At 45.2% G+C, this 6,247-nt stretch overlaps 1 pseudogene; it reads left to right on the forward strand.

The window, feature by feature from the left end:
* The first annotated feature begins 5,461 nt into the window (after window positions 1–5,461).
* LOC123153060 (desmethyl-deoxy-podophyllotoxin synthase-like) overlaps window positions 5,462–6,247 on the forward strand; it is a 17,232-nt pseudogene continuing 16,446 nt past the window's right edge.

Raw genomic sequence — 6,247 nt, forward strand, 5'->3', positions numbered from 1 at the left:
TAGGTGGTTTTTTCGACATTGAGGCACCCTAGACTCATTTAGGTGGGTTTTTCGACATTGAAGCACCCTAGAATCATTTAGGTGGTTTTTTCGACGTTGAGGCACCCTAGGCTCATTTATGCATCAATTTCAACAACCATCAAAAGGCAACAAAAGGCATCAACTATTACTCATTTAGGTGCAACTACCATCAACATCCAGCATGAAGTTCAACAACCATCAAAAGGCAACAAGTTCAACATATGGTTCAAAGCAGCCAACAAAGGCATCTAGTTCAACATCTGGTTCAAACCTGCCAACAAAGGCATCTAGTTCAACAGCCAACAAAGGCATCTACTTGAATAGCCAACAAAGGCATCTAGTTTAACAGCCAACAAAGGCATCAAATTCAACAGCCAACAAAGGCATCAAATTCAAGCAGCCAACAAAGGCAACATCTAGTTACCAGAAGCATAAAGGTACTCTTTCATCTTGTAGGAAATTGTCCTCTTCCTTCCAGTCTGTCTTGGAGCATGAAATGTTCCCCTATGGCCTGCAGCAGATGTAGAAGATGTACCAGCTGGGGTAGTTTTCTTCCTGGGAGACCTCCTTGGAGGAGCAGTAGGTGCCGGGGTAGCATTCTTCCCGGGAGACCTCCTGGGAGGAGCAGTAGGTGCACTAGCAGCAGGTGCAGCTTTCTTCCTGGGAGGAGCAGTAGGTGTAGTTGCAGCAGGTGCAACTTTCTTCCTGGGAGGAGCAGTCCCAACATCTGTTGTACATGGAGATGGCCTCTTCCTTGTTGGTGCAGCAGCTGTAGATGAAGCAGAAGCATGTGACCTGTTTGGCTGCATTTAAAAAATAGAAACAATCATGAACTATGAATTACAACTGAGACATAACTACAAAAACAGAAACAAAGATGCTTAGCTAACCTGATGCTGGTTTTGTCTCATAGCAAGAGCTGGTTTCAAGGGCTTGGAGCACACAGTGTATCTGTGCCCTACAAGTTTGCAGTTGCTACAAGTAATGGATGCCATCCTAGATGTATCTCTTGGTGCTGGCTTCTCAAACTGGTTTTTCCTCCTCTTTGTTTGTTGCTTCCCAACTTTGTCTCTGAAAACTGGAGGCTCTATGTCCTGAGTTCTTGTCCTTGGCCACAGATTTGGACCAGGGACAGGAAATATGATATGGCCATATGCTTTTTGGTACATTTCCTTCTTGAAGAAATCATCAACAAAGTCTTCAGGTTGCAACTTAGCTTTCGCAATTGCAGAGACTGCATGGTTGCAAGGCATAGCAGTCATATCCCACTTCCTACATCCACATGTTCTGTGCAGCAAGTTTACTGAGTAGGTGTTATCTCCACTACTAACTTGGTAAATGTTAGGACCAGCCATCAAAGATTGGCACCACCTTGAGTTGTACTTTGCCTCCTCTAACATCTCTGCATATGTTGGGCAAATCTCCCAATTTGTTGTCTCTGTCTTAGTTCTATTGGTGTTAAATTTGACCATCAATTTAGTCCTAATTCCTTCCAGCATGGTCTTTATTGGCTTCCCTCTAACATCTAGGATCATTTTGTTAAACACCTCACTGATGTTATTCACAACTAGGTCAGTCTTGCAGGTAAAATCCATTGCATGTCTAGCCCATGTATGAACTGGTACTTTATTAAGCCATGCCCAAGCTGCCTTACACTCTCTTTTCATATCATTCATTGCAGCTAGGTGTTCATTCTTAGTATAAGAGTAACTAGCTGCATCCATGTGTTTCTTTAATTCATCACCTCTAAAACCAGTAGTTTGGAAATTCTGATAAATGTGTCTAAGGCAGAATCTTTGTGGACAATTGGGAAAAACATGGTTTACTGCATTTAAAAGGCCCTGTTGACACAATATGAACTAGAGCTAAATATTGGTCCATTTGAATTGTTCACAAAGCAATGTGCATATGAAATATTAATAGTACAATAGAAATATGAGAAGAGAAGTTTACCTTCTGCCTATCAGAAATGATAGTATAATACCCAAACTTTCCACTTTCTCCACCAAGTGCATCTTTCAGTTGTGTTAAGAACCAGGTCCAGCTGTCTGTGTCCTCTTTGTCAACAACTCCAAATGCTATAGGGTATATGTTGTTGTTTCCATCCCTTCCTGTTGCAGCAAGGATCTGCTGACCTATTGACAGCTTGATAAAACAACCATCTACCCCTGCAAAGTGAAAAATGTGAGAAGACAGTGTATTTAATGTGGCCAAATAACAAAAACACTACACAAGTTACAACACAATGTACCTATGAATGGCCTACATCCATTTAAAAACCCTTCTTTGCAAGCATTAAGACAGTAGAACAGGCCATGTAACCTTGGGTTCTTGCTTGGGTGTAGTGGCAAATGCTTAGTGGTCACAACACATCTACTTCCTGGGTTTGTGTCCAAAACAGCCTGCAAATAATCTCTAATCCTAGTGTATTGACCTCTCTGGTCTCCTTAGACAACCTTCAATGCTTGTTTCCTAGCCCTATAGGCCATATGGGTTGAAATCTCTACTCCATATTTCTTCTTCAAATTCTGCATTATTGTGGTGATTGGTGTGCCAATATCAGTTCTCAGCATATCCTCACACTGGTGTGCCACCCATTTTCCAGTGACCTTTGTATTCTCTGCTACTGCTGGGCATGTGTGCAGAAGATTAGTCTTTCTGATGCAAAATGTAGTTTCATTTGCAACAACAGAAGCTGCAATGAAGAAAGGACATTTCACATTAGTGCACACAACTATGATGCTGTCATTCCAGTTTCTGTGGAAGTCATAGTTCCTATTATGACTTATGTGAAATGTCTGAAGTGCTCTCCTGAATTGGTACACATTAAGGAAACAAAGATTTCTACAAAACTGCTCCTCTGGGTTCTCTCTTTCTTCACTGTACCAATCTCTTGGTTTTGCTTTATATGCTCTGCTCTTCCTTCCATTGGGCAGAATAAAAGGTGCATTCTCAGCTCCATCATCATATTCCTGCTTCAAATCACCTACATACTCCTCATCCGATGATGGTACCCACACATCCTCAAATCTTTGCTCCAAGCTTGAATGTGACCTCCCTTTTCTTTTTTCCTTCTTCTTTGGTGCCTCTTGTTGTTGCTCCATCTGCTCATCCTCCTCCACTTGCTCCACCTGCTCCTCCTCCTCATGCTCCATCTGCTCCACTTGCTCCACTTGCTCCACTTGCTCCTCTTCCTCATCTTCCCCATACACTTCATCCACATCAGTGTCTCCTTCAAAATGAATTAGTGGGTCCTCTCTCTGCCTCCTCAAATCATTAAGCCTATTAACAAAGTCCTCATCTGCATCTAGATCAGAGTCATCTTCAGTTAAAAGAACTGGTAGTTTTTGCTTAACCATTTGAACAAGCTCAGATGCCTCCTTATGTTTCCTAAAGTTCTCAATCTTGGTTCTCCTCTTTAGCTCCATTAGTGTCTCCTGCTCATCTTGCTCCATAGCAATATCTATGTTTGTGCTCTGCTGTGTGGAAAAGAACTGAAGTGGCTCTGACTGCCTCTGTTTATTTGATTTCTCGGGTGATCTGAATAGAACTCCAGAAGGATTGACTTCATAGACAGGTTTTTCTCCTAATTGACTCAAAGGAACCTGCTCCTCATACAAATAGCTTGCATTCAAATCTGCAGGTCTTGGATCAGTGGCCCTAATCACTGTCAAATTCACTACAGTCTGATCTTTATTAGCAATATGGTCAAGCATTTCATCCACCTTGTCATCATGACAAATTTCTACCAATCCTTCAATACCCACACCAGGCTCCCTCACAAAGTAAATGTAGTCATTCAGCCTATATCCCTCTGTCTCTATTAATGCTACCAAATTGTGATATGTGATGTCTGAAAGGCAGAGGGATCTCTCCAAGTTGTCTCTTTCATGGAAGTGCATTCTAACTTCCCAAACAGCATCGTCCAAACTAGACAACAAGATAAAACAACAATTCTAATTAACATCGCATAATTACTATATAAAAGTTCATAGTAATATGCTATAATTAACACTGCATATTAACAAAAAATACTTTAATTTGCTCTTATTGGCACTGTTCTAATTAACAATGCATAACTACATATGTAGATACTCTAATGTACTCTAATTAACACTGCATATTAACAAATAAGCTACTCTAATTTGTTCTGTATTGCCACTGCTCTAATTAACAGTTCACATTGCTGCATATCAACTAAATAAAATTAATATGACACATATATGAGTCTGACAGTGGGCTATTCCCGCACCCCCTCCCCCAAAATCAAATTGAGTGTTTCAGTACCCAAGCTAGGTTTAACATTGCAAATCAAAATAACCACACATACATACAGCCCAAGATCCAGCCGCCGAATCCTAACCCTAACTCTAGAATCTGTACAAATGAGGTTAACTTACTACACGTCGCCGAATCCTAACCCTAACCCTAGAATATGTAGAAATGAGGTTAACTTACTAGACGCCGCCGAATGACGAGCCCCACCGGTGGCTTTCCGTCGGATCCGCCTTCACGGCCCTGGCCCAAGATCTAGCCGCCGCGAACTCCAGCGAGTACTGGGGGCTGGGGTTGGGGCTGTTGTCCGAAGGGGCGCCGGGGTTTGAGCTGCCGCAGAGATCCGCCTTCGGTGGCCTGTCGTCTCCGCCACCGGCAGGCCCACCGCAGTCGCCGCCGCCACTCGCCGTCGCCATGTCTGAGAGGAGAGGGTGTGGGGGAGGGAAAGAGATGGAGAAGAGCTAACGGGGAGGGGAGGGACCGGTCTAGAGGGTTCCGGCTCGAGCCGGCCCGTGCACGGCGTCTGACGGCGTCTAACGAGGCAAACGGATGAACAGTTATGCCACATCGACAAATGCGGGTCCCACCTATCATAATCCCACTTAAAACGAGCGAACCGAGCGACTAGTGGTTTTTGCAAAAAATTAGCCCTGGAATTAGTGTTTTTGGGCACAAAACTAGAGACTTGTGATTTCTGCAACCCTAGCCTTCAATGTCGATGTTTTTTGTAATTCACTCCGCTCATAGATTTGCTAGAGTCGGTGTTGGTGATGAACTTTGTAAGGTTTGGCTAGGGGTTACCCCAGACTTTGTGCTAGACGTTGTTTCGGACGAGATTCCGAATGCCTTTGATTGAATAAAGCGACAACATATGATCCTCAAAAAAAAGACAATGCTATGGGAAGGACCGTCCGTAATCATGTCCCAAAGATGTAGTCATGTTGGCGAGCCTTGTTAGCAAATCTCGACGTCATGTCTTGTGTGATTGCTTGGTCAAATTATTCTGACATACCGCCCTACGGAAGTGAGAAATGCGCTTTAAACTCATTCATTATTATTAAAAATACGAGACCAACAGGAGCAGCAACGCGCGGCCTATATAAGCACTTGACGCCCCCCGCAAAATTAAGTGTCAATCCCAACAGACAATACAGAGTAGCAGATCATGGACAACGATGCATACTACTACTATTTGTTACTAGCTATTTTTTCCCTTGTATACTTTATGAGGATCTATAGAGGTTCCCTTACCTCTCGCAATGGCGGTCTTCGGCTCCCTCCTGGCCCATGGCAGCTTCCTATCATCGGCAGCCTCCACCATCTCCTAGGCGCCCTGCCACACCGTGCCTTACGGGACCTCTCTCGACGCCATGGGCCTCTCATGCTCCTCAGGTTCGGCGAGGTTCCGGCGATCGTCGCCTCTACGGCGGAAGCTTCCAAGGAAATCACCAAGACGTACGACCACATCTTCTGCACAAGGCCGTTGAGCGCGTCCGCCAAGGTCCTCAGCGAGCACGGCAAGGGGATCGCGTTCGCCCCGTACGGTGGCGAATGGCGGCAGCTCCGCAAGATCTGCATCCTGGAGCTGCTCGGCGCCAGGAACATCACTTCGTTCCGGCCCATCCACGAGGAGGAGGTGAACAGGCTCATCCGGTCCATAGTCGACGACTCATCGGAGGTGGTGAACCTGAGCCACTACCGGACTCGCGGGCTATGCCTACGGCCCAGGGCCGTCGGCATAGGTCCTCTGCCGTCGGTGTAGATCTATGCCTACGGCCGCCGTTGGCATAGCTCCGTCGGTGTAGATCACGTCAGTGTAGATGTGTCAGACCGTCGGTGTAGTTTAGCCGTCGGCATAGGTGCATATGCCGACGGCCGTAGGATAGCCGTCGGCATAGTTTAGCCGTCGGCGTTGTTTTCCGCCTGACGGCAACGGACGGCGCCGTCAACA

Source organism: Triticum aestivum, chromosome 7A (assembly GCF_018294505.1).
Source record: "Triticum aestivum cultivar Chinese Spring chromosome 7A, IWGSC CS RefSeq v2.1, whole genome shotgun sequence".
NCBI lineage: Eukaryota > Viridiplantae > Streptophyta > Magnoliopsida > Poales > Poaceae > Triticum > Triticum aestivum.